Source organism: Oncorhynchus gorbuscha, linkage group LG16 (genome assembly GCF_021184085.1).
Source record: "Oncorhynchus gorbuscha isolate QuinsamMale2020 ecotype Even-year linkage group LG16, OgorEven_v1.0, whole genome shotgun sequence".
Taxonomy (NCBI): Eukaryota; Metazoa; Chordata; class Actinopteri; order Salmoniformes; family Salmonidae; genus Oncorhynchus; species Oncorhynchus gorbuscha.
Window position 1 is genome coordinate 61,827,660 of NC_060188.1, and position 16,085 is coordinate 61,843,744.

Sequence of the window (16,085 nt, forward strand, 5' to 3'; positions counted from 1 at the left end):
TGACCAAGAACCCGATGGTCACTCTGACAGAGCTTGAGAGATCATCTGTGGAGATGGGAGAACCTTCCAGAGGACAACGATCTCTGCAGCTCTCCATGAATTAGGCATTTATGGTAGAGTGGCCAGACAGAAGCCACTCCTCAGTAAAAGGCACATGACAGCCCACTAGGAATTCGCCAAAAGGTATCTAAAGGACTCTCAGACAATGATAAACAAGATTATCTGGTCTGATGAAACCAGGATTGAACTCTTTAGCCTGGATGCCCTGCGTCACGTCCTGAGTATGCACGCCAAGATGGCGTAGCAGTCAGACATCTTTGTCCTGTCATGTCCCTTGTATATATAGTTTTTTACGTATTTTTCTTTGCATATCTTTTTTAATATTTTGCTAAACCTCAACGTCTAAATACTCTCATGCAACCCGCCTCACCCAATGTAGCGTGGATCTGCTTTAATTTTCTCTGAAGTATCTATATTTACTTCGGATCTGGAATCCCTCAACTGAAGCTAGCCAGCTAACTACCAGCTATCAGTCAGCAAACCATTGCCAGCGGTCATCAGCTAACCTTCAGCTCGAATAGCTCTCGCCAGTTCGAACAACGTGACTCTAACCAGAGCATAACGGACCTATTATTTTTATCCCTGGATTCCCACTGCAAACTGAAAAATGTCATCTGGATCTTCACAACTAGCTAACCGCAACCCTGGATGACTACTCCTGGCTAGCGTTTCCATCCACTTAGCTTGAAGCTAGCCCGGCCAGAGCTCCTGTGCTACCACCGAAGCATACTCCTGGGCTACAATATCTGGACCCCTTCTACAGCCGGTATGGGGCATGGAACCCCGCAGATCCCCTACGACTGGAATACCGACATAATCTGCCCGAGGACTCCAACAGGCCCCTCAGGCCTGCTAGCTATCTAGAACTACTTGGAACCCCACTAATTCCACAACCGGTCTATCGACTTCACCGCATGAAGAGGCAAAAACAGACTTAACCCCATCGCGACGCCTCCCAAAGGCTAACTTTCTAGTCCCTGCTATCTGCTTGCTTGCTAACCTGGCCTGCTAACTGTTAGCCTGCTAACCTGTTAGCCTGCTAGGCCTGCTAACTGTCTGAATCACCGTGTTTCCAGCCAGCCCAACCACTCACTGGACTCATATTTATTTTCAATCTCTTTTAGATTTTTAATTCGATTATACCTTCCGGTAACCTGCCTCACCCAATGCGATACGGAATCGCTATTATTTTTAATTTTAGAATACATTCAATAACCTCCAGAAGCTAACTAGCTAATTAGCTACAAGTTGTTTAGTCATTGTTAGCCACTGCTAGTGGCTTTTACCTTCTGCACAACCAGCCCTGTTTTTAGCCTGGATAATACTCGCCAGTCTACCAGTATCGAACTGTCTCTCAACAACAACGCCGGATCCCTGCCGTAATCCCTGGACCACTACTTCTGATCTTTACAGCTAGCTTGCACCCACTACCGAAGCTATCCCTGAGGCCCACCTCCCGGCCTACTCAGCTGTTCACCCGAACCCCACTCATACACGGCTAGAGCCCAATACTCCACCGGATCCTTGCTGTAAACTCAGGACCTTGGCTAACGCCACTGCCTTGAAGCTAGCACCAGTTAGCCATGTGCCAGGCACATCTCCCTGCTAGCAAACTAAATTCTACAACACCTCTTTCGCCATCTGGCTTGCATTCTCTGTCGACAAGGCCCCCCGCCGCACCACCACGACTGGTCTGCCGACGAATACTCCATCCGCTGTGCCTTCAACCGGCCTCCGTCTGAGCAGACCCCCCCTACCATCCCCACCCGCGTGCTAGCATAGTGGCGGCTTCCCTGTTCCATCTACTGCTGCCCCCTGGACACTATGATCACTTGGCTACATAGCTGATGCCTGCTGGACTGTCCATTAATCACGGTACTCCATTCTGTTTCTTTATGTTTTATCTGTCGGCCCCAGCCACGAACTCAGGCTCTGTGTGTAGTTAATCCGACCCTCTCTGCCTAGGCCATTTTACCTACTGTTGTTGTGTTAGCTGACTAGCTGTTGTGGTCTCACCTGTTGTTTTAGCAAGGTCTCCCAATCAAGGCCTGCGATTACTTTATGCCTTGCTGTATGTCTCTCTCAAATATCAAAATATGCCTTGTATACTGTCATTCAGGTTAGTTATCATTGTTTTAGTTTACAATGGAGCCCCTAGTTCCACTCCTCACACCTCTGATACCTCCTTTGTCCCACCTCCCACACATGCGGTGACCTCACCCATTATAACCAGCAAGTACAGAGATACAACCTCTCTTATCATCACCCAGTGCCTGGGCTTACCTCCGCTGTACCCGCACCCCACCATTCCCCTGTCTGCACATTATGCCCTGAATATATTCTACCACGCCCATAAATCTGCCCCTTTTATTCCTTGTCCCCAATGCTCTAGGCGACCCGTTTTGATAGCCTTTAGCCGCACCCTCATCCTACTCCACCTCTGTTCCTCGGGTGATGTGGAGGTAAACCCAGGCCCTGCATGTCTGGCACCCTCATTTGTTGACTTCTGTGATCGAAAAATCTGTGTCTGAATCCTGGCTTAGGAAGGCCACCAAAGATTCTGAGATTTCCATACCCAACCAACATTTTCCGTCAAGATACAACTGCCAAAGGGGGAGGAGTAGCAATCTACTGCAGAGATAGCCTACAAAGTTCTGTCTTACTATCCAGGTCTATGCCCAAACAGTTCGAATTTCTAATTTAAAAAAATAATCCCTCCAGAAATTAGTCTCTCACTGTTGCCGCCTGCTACCGACCCCCCTCAGCTCCCAGCTGTGCCCTGGACACCATCTGTGAATTGATCGCCCCCCATCTAGCTTCAGAGTTTGTTCTGTTAGGTGACCTAAACTGGGATATGCTTAACACCCCGGCAGTCCTACAATCTAAGCTAGATGCCCTCAACCTCACACAAATCATCAAGGAACCCACCAGGTACAAGCCTAAATCCGTAAACATGGGCACCCTAATTGACATTATCCTGATCAACTTGCCCTCCAAATACACCTCTGCTGTCTTCAACCAGGATCTCAGCGATCACTGCCTCATTGCCTGTATCCGCTACGGAGCCGCAGTCAAACAACCACCCCTCATCACTGTCAAACGCTCCCTAAAACACTTCTGCAAGCAGGCCTTTCTAATCGACATGGCCCGGGTATCCTGGAAGGATATTGACCTCATCGGGTCAGTTGAGGATGCCTGGTCATTCTTTAAAAGTAACTTCCTCACCATCTTAGACGAGCATGCTCCGTTCAAAAAATGCAGAACTAAGAACAGATATAGCCCTTGGTTCACTCCAGACCTGACTGCCCTCGACCAGCACAAAAACATCATGCGGCGGATTGCAATAGCATCAAATAGTCCCCGTGATATGCAACTGTTCAGGGAAGTCAGGAACCAATACACGCAGTCAGCCAGGAAAGCAAATCCCAGCTTTTCAAGCAGAAATTTGCATCCTGTAGCTCTAACTCCAAAAAGATCTGGGACACTGTAAGGTCCATGGAGAACAAGAGCACCTCCTCCCAGCTGCCCACTGCACTGAGGCTAGGTAACACGGTCACCACCGATAAATCCGTGATAATCGAAAACTTCAACAAGCATTTCTCAACGGCTGGCCATGCCTTCCTCCTGGCTACTCCAACCTCGGCCAACAGCTCCGCCCCCCTCCCCGCGCAGCTACTCGCCCACGCCTCCCCAGCATCTCCTTTACCCAAATCCAGATAGCAGATGTTCTGAAAGAGCTGCAAAACCTGGACCCATACAAATCAGCTGGGCTTGACAATCTGGACTCTCTATTTCTGAAACTGTCCGCCGCCATTGTCACAACCGCTATTACCAGCCTGTTCAACCTCTCCTTCGTATCATCTGAGATCCCCAAGGATTGGAAAGCTACCATGGTCATCCCCCTCTTCAAATGGGGAGACACCCTGGACCCAAATTGTTACAGACCTATATCCATCCTGCCCTGCCTATCTAAGGTCTTCGAAAGCCAAGTCAACAAACAGATCACTGACCATCTCGAATCCCACCGTACCTTCTTCTGAGCCAGTCACGGGTGCACCTCAGCCACGCTCAAGGTACAAAATGATATCATAACCGCCATCGATAAAAGACAGTACTGTGCAGCCATCTTCATCGACCTGGCCAAGGCTTTCGATTCTGTCAATCACCATATTCTTATCGGCAGACTCAGTAGCCTCGGTTTTTGTTAATGACTGCCTTGCCTGGTTCACCAACTACTTTGCAGACAGAGTTCAGTGTGTCAAATCGGAGGGCATGTTTTCCGGTCCTCTGGCAGTCTCTATGGGGGTACCACAGGGTTCAATTCTCGGGCCGACTCTATTCTCTGTATATATCAATGATGTTGCTCTTGCTGCGGGCGATTCCCTGATCCACCTCTACGCAGACGACACCATTCTGTATACTTCTGGCCCTTCCTTGGACACTGTGCTATCTAACCTCCAAACCAGCTTCAATGCCATACAACACTCCTTCCGTGGCCTCCAACTGCTCTTAAAACGCTAGTAAAACCAAATGCATGCTTTTCAACCGTTCGCTGCCTGCACCCGCAAGCCCAACTAGCATCACCACCCTGAATGGTTCCGACCTAGAATATGTGGACATCTATAAGTACCTAGGTGTCTGGCTAGACTGCAAACTTTCCTTCCAGACTCATATCAAACATCTCCAATCCAAAATCAAATCTAGAATCGGCTTTCTATTTCGCAACAAAGCCTCCTTCACTCACGCCGCATAACTTAACCTAGTAAAACTGACTATCCTACCGATCATCGACTTCGGCGATGTCATCTACAAAATAGCTTCCAATACTCTACTCAGCAAACTGGATGCAGTTTATCACAGTGTCATCCGTTTTGTTACTAAAGCACCTTATACCACCCAACACTGTGACCTGTATGCTCTAGTCGGCTGGCCCTCGCTACATGTTTGTCGCCAGAAAAACTGTCTCCAGGTCATCTACAAGTCAATGCTAGGTAAAGCTCCGCCTTATCTCAGTTCACTGGTCACGATGGCAACACCCACCCGTAGCACGCGCTCCAGTAGGTGTATCTCACTGATCATCCCTAAAGCCAAAACCTCATTTGGCCGCCTTTCCTTCCAGTTCTCTGCTGCCTGCGACTGGAACGAATTGCAAAAATATTTTATGTTGGAGAATTTTATCTCCCTCACCAACTTTAAACATCTGCTATCTGAGCAGCTAACTGATCGCTGCAGCTGTTCACAGTCCATCGGTATATAGCCCACCCAATTTACCTACCTCATCCCCATACTGTTTTTATTTTATTTACTTTTCTTCTGTTTTGCACACCAGTATCTCTACCTGCACATCTGATCATTTATCACTCCAGTGTTAATCTGCTAAATTGTAATTATTCACTCCTATGGCCTATTTATTGCCTACCTCCTCATGCCTTTTGCACACAATGTATATAGATTTTTTTTTCTACTATGTTATTGACTTGTTTATTGTTTACTCCATGTGTAACTCTGTGTTGTTGTCTGTTCACACTGCTATGCTTTATCTTGGCTAGGTCGCAGTTGCAAAGGAGAACTTGTTCTCAACTAGCCTACCTGGTTAAATAAAGGTGAAATATTTTTTTTCAAACTCTGCCAGGACCTAGGATCAAGAGAGACACTCAAGTGTTTTAGTACTATATCTCTTGACACAATGATGACAATAATCATGGCCTCTAAACCTTCAAGCTGCATACTGGACCCTATTCCAACTAAACTACTGAAAGAGCTGCTTCCTGTGCTTGGCCCTCCTATTGTTAAGGGATTTTTATGAATAATGACTAAATGATGTATACATTTAAATCAGAACTATAACTAAACAGAATGTTACTGTACGGATGTCATGTTTTGTCTTATATTGTCTTGTCATTATGCTTTCCCTTCTGTTCGTTTTCCCCCTGCTGGTCTTTTTAGGTTCGTTCCCTTTTTTCTCTCTCCCTCCCTCTCACCCTTCTTTCTATCGTTCCGTTCCTGCTCCCAGCTGTTCCTATTCCCCTAATCAATCATCTAATCTTTTCACACCTGTTCCGTATCTTGCCCTCTGATTAGAGTCCCTATTTCTCCCCTTGTCTTCCATTTCTGTCCTGTCGGATCCTTGTATATTGTTCGCCGTGCTGTGTCTTGTTTCCCTCAGATGCTGCGTGTGAGCAGGTGTCTGAGTCTGCTACGGTCGGTGCCTTCCCGAGGCAACCTACAGTTTATGGTCGAGTCTCCAGTCTGTCCTCGTCACTACGAGTGGAATTAGTTTTTTATGTTTTGTTTTCTGCTCTGATTTGTCTAGGAGTATTGCCTATTTCCTTTAGTGGAATAAAGACTCTGTTTTCGCCAAGTCGCTTTTGGGTCCTCATTCACCTGCATAACAGAAGGATCTTATTATAATCATAATACTGAAGAATGGACGTCAAGAATTAGCAAGGACTTTCTATTCCTTGGAAATTCTCTCAGACTGGAATACTGTGTGTTCTCAGGAGTTCCAGGGAGGGAGTGACCTTGCTTGTAGTAGATTGTTTAACACGAGCAGGAATTGTCTGCTGCATTGTATCGGCATGCCGTTGAGACCCTGGCCAATGCTCAGGTCTCCGACCTCTCAGGACAGTATCAGAGTCTTTGTAGACTGGTCTCGGCCACCAGCTACTTCTTAGAAACAGACAGGTGATTTAAATTGAAGGTTCCGGAACCTAGGGTTAATAACCCACCATGTTATAATCTGGGCAGCCCACTGAGTGCCAAACTCCTTTCTTCACCCAGAAAATATTTTGTGATATAGTCTTCCATTCCTCTCCAACCCAACACATACTCTGAAGAGAGAGAGCAGTCTGGTTTTGACCCCCACATAGCACTACTCACTTGTGAAGGTGGTAAATGACCTTTTACTGGTCGAGGCTCAGCATCTGTCCTCGGCAGTGGGGCACAGCTATCTGGGAGGCAAGCGGTTGAGTGTACTAACAATTATCTGAACTTTAAAGAGGAGATGATAAAGGGTTTTTGATCATTCAGTTTTTGGGAAAGAAGCATTCCTGGTCCCTGTCTTCCCTATGTCAAGCAGTAATCGATCCATAACGGATTACTCTATAGAGTTTCGCACTCTTGCTGCCTCCAGTAACTGAAGCACCACCACTACACCAAGCCCTGTCCCTTCTGTTCCTGCCACAAGTGTTCATCTGCCCAAATATATTTGTGCAGGCATGGATGTGCCTAAGGGCCAAAGTATATATATATATATATATAAAATATATACACACACACACACACACACACACACACACAGGCTATGGCCGTTCTCATACAAACAAACAGACCCTCACTCACAATGACTAGCTAACGTGTACTTTACCCATTTCATTACATCTTTATATATTGCAAATAAAATGTAAAAACAACCACAAATCATATTTTATATTAATTTCAAACAACGGCATTAGCATGAGAGCAACTTACCATTCCAAAACAATGTCCTCTCCGTTCAAAAAATATGCCTCAGTTTCAGTCTTCAAAATGGAGTCTTCAAAAAAGCAGATCTGTCTCACTTTCACGATGAATTTCCTCTAAAATTGTTTCTACATTCTTATATCTAGTCTTAGAATTAGCTTTCCTTGACTTATTCGCCATGATGTTGGATAAATAAACAGCTGAAGATGTAAGTCACTGAAATACTGCGTGCGTAATAAGCTTTGCTCCTTCGCGGTAGAATTGGCAATGGCGAAATAACGGTCCTTACGCCAGCGTTCAATGGAATGGTTTGTCTTACAACAAAGAATCATGGGATTTTGCCGTTTACCTATGCTCATTGGCTATCTACCCAGCTAGATTTCAAGACGATCAGTGGTCATTGGGTTAAAAGACAGTCAATCAACGAGACAGTGGTCATATAATTGGTGCAAAAATGGATTTAACCGAACAAAAGACCATTCATTGTGTAACAATGAGCCTTGGGATTGCAACCAGAGCAAAATCTTCAAAGGTAAACCATTTATTTCAATGCAATCTGGGATTTCGTTACGCAAGTGCTGGCTGAATAAGTTGTTTGATATGGGGGTCTGTGCTCAGATAATCACAGCGTATTCTTTCGCAATAAATCATTTTATAAATCTGACAACGCAGTTGGATTAGCAGGATTCTAGGCTTTCGAACCATGTGAGACACTTGTATTTTCATGAATGTTTAATATGACTATTTACGTAGCAATCACCTTGTCGATTTTAATCCCGTTAACGGGTTCGGTGCGCAGAGAGGTTAAGAGCAGTTGGAGGCCACAGAAGGAGAGTTGTATGGCATTGAAGCTCATCTGGAGGTTAGTTAACAGTGTCAAAAGAAGGGCCAGAAGTATACAGAATGGTGTCGTCTGCGTAGAGGTGGATCAGAGAATCACCAGCAGCAAGAGCAACATCATTGATGTATTCAGAGAAAAGAGTCGGCCCGAGAATTGAACCTTGTAGCACCCCCATAGAGACTGCCAGAGGTCCGGACAACAGGCCCTCCAATTTGACACACTGAACTCTATCTGAGAAGTAGTTGGTGAAGCAGGCAAGGCAGTCATTTGAGAAACCAAGGCTGTTGTGTCTGCCGATAAGGAGGTGGTGATTGACAGAGTCGAAAACCGTGGCCAGGTCGATAAATATAGCTGCACAGTATTGTCTCTTATCGATGGCGGTTATTATATTGTTTAGAACCTTGAGCGTGGCTGAGGTATACCCATGACCAGTTCGGAAACCAGATTGCATAGCGGAGAAGGTACGGTGGAATTCGAAATGGTCGGTGATCTGTTTGTTAACTTGGCTTTAGAAGACCTTAGAAAGGCAGGGTAGGATAGATATACGTCTGTAGCAGTTTGGGCATAGAGTGTCTCCCCCTTTGAAGAGGGGGATGACCGCAGAAGCTTTCCAATCTTTGGGGATCTCAGAGAGGTTGAACAGGCTAGTTATAGGGGTTGCAACAATTTCAGCTGATAATTTTAGAACGAGAGGGTCCAGATTGTCTAGCCCTGCTGATTCATAGGGGGCCAGATTTTACGGCTCTTTCAGAACATCAGCTATCTTGATTTGGGTGAAGGAGAAATGGGGAACGCTTGGGCAAGTTGCTGTGGGGGGTGCAGGGCTGTTGACCAGGGTAGGGGTGGCCAGGTGGAAAGCATGGCCAGCCATAGAAAAATGCTTATTAAAATTCTCAATTATTGTGGATTTATCAGTGGTGACAGTGTTTCCTAGCCTCGGTGCAGTGGATAGGTGGGAGGAGGTGCTCTTATTTTCCATGGACTATAGTGTCCCATAACTGTTGGGAGTTTGTGCTGCAGGATGCAAATTTCTGTTTGAAGAAGATGGCATTTGCTTTCCTAACTGCCTGTGTATATTGGTTCCTAACCTCCCTGAAAAGTTGCATATCGTGGGGGCTATTTAATGCTAATGCCGTACGTCACAGGATGTTTTTATGCTGGTCTGTTCCTGGTTCTACATTTTTTGGAAGCGGCATGCTTATTTGCGATTGTGAGGAAAACACTTTTAAAGAATAACCAGGCATCTTCTACTGACGGAATGAGGTCTATATCCTTCCAGGATACCCGGGCCAGATCAATTAGAAAGGCCTGCTCGCTGAAGTGTTTTAGAGAGCGTTTGACAGAGATGGGGTGGTCGTTTGACCGCAGACCCATTACGGACGCAAGCAATGAGGCAGTGATCGCTGAGATCCTGGTTGAAAACAGCAGAAGTGTATTTGGACGGCAGGTTGGTTAGGATGATATCTATGAGGGTGCCTGTGTTTACAGAGTTAGGGTTGTACCTGGTAGGTTCATTGATCATTTGTGTGAGATTGAGGGCATCAAGCTTAGATTGTAGGATGGCCGGGTTGTTAAGCATGCCCCAGTTTAGGTCACCTAACAGCACAAGCTTTGAAGATAAATGGGGGGCAATCAAGTCACATATGATGTCCAGGGTACAGCTGGGGGCAGAAGGTGGATCATAGCATGCGGCAACGGTGAGAGACTGGAAAGGTGGATTTTTAATAGTAGAAGCTCAAATTGTTTGGTCACAGACCTGGATAGTAAGACAGAACTCTGCAGGCTATCTCTGCAGTAGATTGCAACTCCGCCCCCTTTGGCAGTTCTATCTTGTTGGAAAATGTTGTAGTTAGGGATGGAAATTTCAGGGTTTTTGGTGGTCTTCCTAAGCCAGGATTCAGACATGGCTAGGACATCCGGGTTGGCGGAGTGTGCTAAAGCAGTGAATAAAACAAACTTAGAGTGGGGGCTTCTAATGTTAACATGCATGAAACCAAGGCTTTTTCGGTTACAGAAGTCAACAAATGAGAGCGCCTGGGAAATGGGAGTGGAGCTAGGTACTGCAGGGCCTGGATTAACCTCTACATCACCAGAAGAGCAGAGGTGGAGTAGGATAAGGGTACGGCTGTGGGCTATAAGAACTGTTTGTCTAGTATGTTTGGAACAGAGAGTTAAAGGAGCAGGTTTATGGGCGAGGTAGAATACATTCCATGCATAATGTACAGACAAAGGTATGGTAAGATGTGAATACAGTGGAGGTAAACCAAGGCATTGAGTGATGATAAGAGGGGTATTGTCTCTAGAGACATCAGTTAAACTAGGTGAGGTCACCGCATGTGTGGGAGGTGGGACAAGAGGGCTAGCTGAGGCATATTGAGCAGGGCTGGAGGCTCTACAGTGAAATAAGACAATAATCACTAACCAAAACAGCAATGGGCAAGGCATATTGACATTAGGGAGAGGCATGCGTAGCCGAGTGATCATAGGGTCCAATGAGTAGCTGGATGGGCTGAAGACACGGCGATTTATAGCCCCATTGTGCGGTTTACGTCGGCAGACCAGTCGTGATGGATCAGCAGGGGTCAGTGTAGTAAAAGGGTCCAGACCAATTGGCAAAATAGGTTCAAGAAATTGACTGATGGACCACTTCAGCTAACAGTCCGGTATGCTCTAGACAGCTAGCGGCCCGCGGCTAGCAGATTGGCATTCAGGGGACGCCGTGACGGAGGGGCCTGTTGAAAAATAGGTATTGTAGCCTAAGGATTGGCTGATGGACCTCTTCAGCTAGCCGGGAGATGGGTTTAGCATAGGCTAGCTCCAGGCTAATTGGTGCTTGCTTCAGGACAGGGACATTAGCCAGGAGAAGCCAATCAGGATAGCAGCTAGCTAGCTGTTATCATCCAGGTGAAGAGGTTCAGAGCTTGCGGTAGGAATCCAGAGATATGGAGAAAAGGAGTCCGATAAGCTCTGGGTTGAATCACGCTGTGCAGACTGGCAGGAGTTGTACTGGCTAAAGGTTAGCTGATGACCACTAACAGTGGCTAGCTGACAACTAGCTAGTAGCTAGTTAGCTGGCTAGCTTCTGTTGGGGGATCCGGTTCTAAAGTAAAGAAAATAGCAAATCCATACCACATTGGGTGAGGCAGATTGCAGAAGAGTATGTTGAATTTGGGGTTAAGAAAAATATAAAAAAATATATGCGAAGTAAAAAGATATATATAAAGATAAATACATGGGACACGACAAGGCGAAGACAAAAGACATCTGACTGCTACGCCATCTTGGATTGGCTTTGGGACACGCCTCTGAATATCCTTCAGTGTTCCAGCCAGCCTGGACTTGAAGCCAATCCAACATCAAGAGAGACCTGAAAATAGCTGTGTAGCATCGCTCCCCATTCAACCTGACAGAGCTTGAGAGGATCTGCAGAGAAGAATGGGAGAAACTCCCCAAATACAGGTGAGCCCAGCTTGTAGCGTAATACCCAAGAAGTATCGAGGCTGTAATCGCTGCCAAATGTGCTTCAACAAGGTACTAAGTAAAGAGACTGAATACTTATGTTATATTTGAAAACCTGTTTTTGCTTTGTTTTTATGGGGTATAGTGTGTGGATTTATGAGGATTGTTAGAATATGTCTGTAACGTAACAAAATGCGGAAAAACTCAAGGGGTCTGAATATTCTATGAATGCACTGTACATACAACTTATGTTATATGTTTACAACCAAAACAAAGGTTATAGAAGGTTACTTGCGTAACCCCGGTTCTCTGATCTTATGAGTTAGATATCTCACAATGGGGATTCTCAAACGCGTCTGTTGGAGACAGGTAGAGTGGCGAATCAGATGAGCCTCTCATCTTAAAAGGAACCACTCTCCCGTCCTCTGGTTCTCAAGCATGCTTCTCTTCCTAGTGCTCTTACGAGCAGGGGAATGCTGTAAGATATCTTACTCATAATATCAGAGAACCGGGATTACGCACATTATCTTTCAATTATTTATTTCAATTTCTCACAATGAGGATATGGCCAACTCCCATATCGCAAAGACATGCTTTCCAAAGCCAGTATAGTCCCAACATCAGCAAACCTCAGAGGCTTCGAAACTGAGGGAAACCTCATAACAAAGTGAAGGGAACCCCAATATGTTGCACACAATCTACATTTTATTAAATATTTCCCCAAAAACTATAGGAGAGGGCCCTTCCAGGCCTCTCTGAAGGCTGTCACCCACGCCATTATAAATCAATATATAATAGCCCATGATATGACAGGATATTCTCTCAAAAAGAGAAGGGCCCACCCTCTTCTGAGGGAGGTAGCCCAATGAGCGCAGAGCATAACACCCTTGCCTGAGCTCTCCTTCAATCCTGGTAGATGCAAACCAGGCGTACTGGACAACGTCTGGTGTCACGACTTCCACCGAAGTCGGCTCCTCTCCTTGTTCTGGCGGTGTTCTATGGTCGACATCACAGGTCTTCTAGCCAACGCCGCTCCACTTGTCATTGTTCCATTTGTTTTGTCTTGTTTCCCCGCACACCTGGTTTACATTCCCTAATCACACTACATATATAGTCCCTCTGTTTCCCCGATGTCTTTGTGTGGAATTGTTTTGTTACATGTTTCATGTTTATGTGCCAGGCTGGTATTTTATGTTTTAACATTATTATTTATGGTTTAGCATTATTTGTGACTTGTCGCGCTTTGCACTTTTGCCATTTGGCTGGAGGTTTTTGATGCAGTTGCGTCTGTCTGTTGTTACTTCTGCCAATTAAAGTGTGCGCCTGATCACAACTCTCCACTCTCCTGCACCTGACTTCTTACCAGTAGCGCACAACCTTACAGTCGGCGGAAAACCATAAGCTCCAAGGTGATACAATGGGATAAAAGCCCACCCGGGTCAAAGATGTGGTGAGATACATTAACCTAAGAAAAAACTGAATAGGCGGCAGAATCGAACAGCAGCTGGTAGACCACACATACGCTTAGGGACACCAAGGGCAGTAGTAAAGCAAAAGATGGAGAAATATTACCTCTCCACCCTTTTCAACAGCCAGTAGCTGGCTGCTGTGAAAGGATCATAAGCACAATAGCCACAACCCAGGACGAGCTAAAGGCATAGAGACTGGGAGTAAGGACGAGACTCCCTTAGAGATGACACAACAGTTATGGACAAACTGTATCACTGTTGGGGCTTTGATAGGCAGAGAAATCGGCTAAAGGACCTTAACAATGATGAACCTTCTCGCCATCCCAAAAATCCTGTAAGAATCATAGGACCATGGAAAACAAAGTGTAGGAAGGAACAATCTGTTTAGTCATCCGACTTCTCCAAGAAAAAAGCAACAACTGTAAAACAGAGACCGTGCAAAAGGGGCTAGCACTCTTTTCCAAGAGTCACAGGCCTGTCTATTTCTTATATATCTATATACTCTGTATACAGTGTATACACTACATGACCAAAAGTATGTGGACACCTGCTCGTCGAACAGCTCATTCCACAATCATGGGCATTAATATGGAGTTGTTCCACCTTTGCTATAACAGCTTCCACTCTTCTGGGATGGCAATTAACTAGATGTTGGAACACTTATGCAGGGTGTCGTTTCCATTCAGTCACAAGAGCGTTAGTGGGGTCGGGCACTGATGTTGGGCGGTTAGGCCTGGCTCGCAGTTGGCATTCCAATTCAGGTGTTCGATGGGGTTGAGGTAAGGGCTCTGTGTAAGCCAGTAAAGTTCTTCCACACAGATCTCTAGCCTGAAACATGAAAAACAGCCCCAAACTATTATTACTCCTCCACCAAACTTTACAGTTGGCACTATGCATTGGGGTAGGTAGCGTTCTACTGGCATCCTGGTTGCATCACTGCCTGATACGGCAACTGCTTGGCCTCCGACCACAAGGCACGACAGAGGTTAGTGCGTACGGCCCAGTACATCACTGGGGCTAAGCTGCCTGCCATCCAGTACCTCTACACCAGGCGGTGTCAGAGGAAGGCCCTACAAATTGTCAAAGACCCCAGCCATAGACTGTTCTCTCTTCTACCGCATGGCAAGCGGTACCGGAGCGCCAAGTCTAGGACCAAAAGGCTTCTAAACAGCTTTTACCCCCCCCGGCGCAGGTCCTAATCCAGGCACTTGTCATCTCCCGTCTGGATTACTGCAACTCGCTGTTGGCTGGGCTCCCTGCCTGTGCCATTAAACCCCTACAACTCATCCAGAACGCCGCAGCCCGTCTGGTGTTCAACCTTCCCAAGTTCTCTCACGTCACCCCGCTCCTCCGCTCTCTCCACTGGCTTCCAGTTGAAGCTCGCATCCGCTACAAGACCATGGTGCTTGCCTACGGAGCTGTGAGTGGAACGGCACCTCAGTACCTCCAGGCTCTGATCAGGCCCTACACCCAAACAAGGGCACTGCATTCATCCACCTCTGGCCTGCTCGCCTCCCTACCACTGAGGAAGTACAGTTCCCGCTCAGCCCAGTCAAAACTGTTCGCTGCTCTGGCCCCCCCAATGGTGGAACAAACTCCCTCACGACGCCAGGACAGCGGAGTCAATCACCACCTTCCGGTGACACCTGAAACCCCACCTCTTTAAGGAATACCTAGGATAGGATAAGTAATCCCTCTCACCCCCCCCCTTTAAGATTTAGATGCACTATTGTAAAGTGACTGTTCCACTGGATGTCATAAGGTGAATGCACCAATTTGTAAGTCGCTCTGGATAAGAGCGTCTGCTAAATGACTTAAATGTAAATGTAAATGTAAGCCATAAGACTCCTGAACAGGTAATCAAATGGCTACCCGGACTATTTGCATTGTGTCCCCCCCAAACCCCTCTTTTACGCTGTTGCTACTCTCTGTTTATCATATATGCATAGTCACTTTAACTATACATTCATGTACATACTACCTCAATTGGGCCGACCAACCAGTGCTCCCGCACATTGGCTAACCGGGCTATCAGCATTGTGTCCCACTACCCACCAACCCCTCTTTACGCTACTGCTACTCTCTGTTCATCATATATGCATCGTCACTTTAACCATATCTACATGTACAAACTACCTCAATCAGCCTGACTAACCTGTGTCTGTATGTAGCCTCACTACTTTTATGGCCTCGCTACTGTATAAAGCTTTTATTTTTACTGTCGTTTTATTTCTTTACTTTCCTATTATTCACCTAATACCTTTTTTACCTATTGTAACAGATTTCCTCCTCTTCGTCTGAAGAGATGTAGCAAGGATCTGACCAATAAGCAGCGTTGTAAGTGTCCATGTTTTAATAGAAAAGACTAACCATGACACAAATACAAAATAACAAAGTGAAACGGAAACAAAACAGTCCCGTGTGGCACAAACACTGACACAGGAAACAAATACCCACAAAATACCCAAAGAATATGGCTGCCTAAATATGGTTCCCAATCAGAGACAACGATAAACACCTGCCTCTAATTGAGAACCAATCTAGGCAAACATAGACCTACATAAACACCAAGATAGAAACAACCCCATAAATCTACAAAAAAATAGACAGTGAAAACACCCTAGATGAGACAAAAAACACACATATCACCCATGTCACACCCTGACCTAACCAAAATAATAAAGAAAACAAGGAATACTAAGGTCAGGGTGTGACACCTGTTGGTTAGAGCCTGTAAGTAAGCATTTCACTGTAAGGTCTGCACCTGTTGTATTCGGCGCACGTCACAAATAAAC

At 45.9% G+C, this 16,085-nt stretch overlaps 1 protein-coding gene across 1 annotated transcript in view; it reads right to left on the minus strand.

The window, feature by feature from the left end:
* si:ch211-283g2.1 (sodium- and chloride-dependent GABA transporter ine) overlaps window positions 1-7,545 on the minus strand; it is a 46,974-nt gene extending 39,429 nt beyond the window's left edge. The window contains exon 1 of the mRNA XM_046305936.1: window positions 7,531-7,545. The gene's annotated coding sequence lies outside the window, so the exon portion shown is untranslated. The remainder of the gene's footprint in view (window positions 1-7,530) is intronic.
* Between the last annotated feature and the right edge of the window lie 8,540 nt (window positions 7,546-16,085).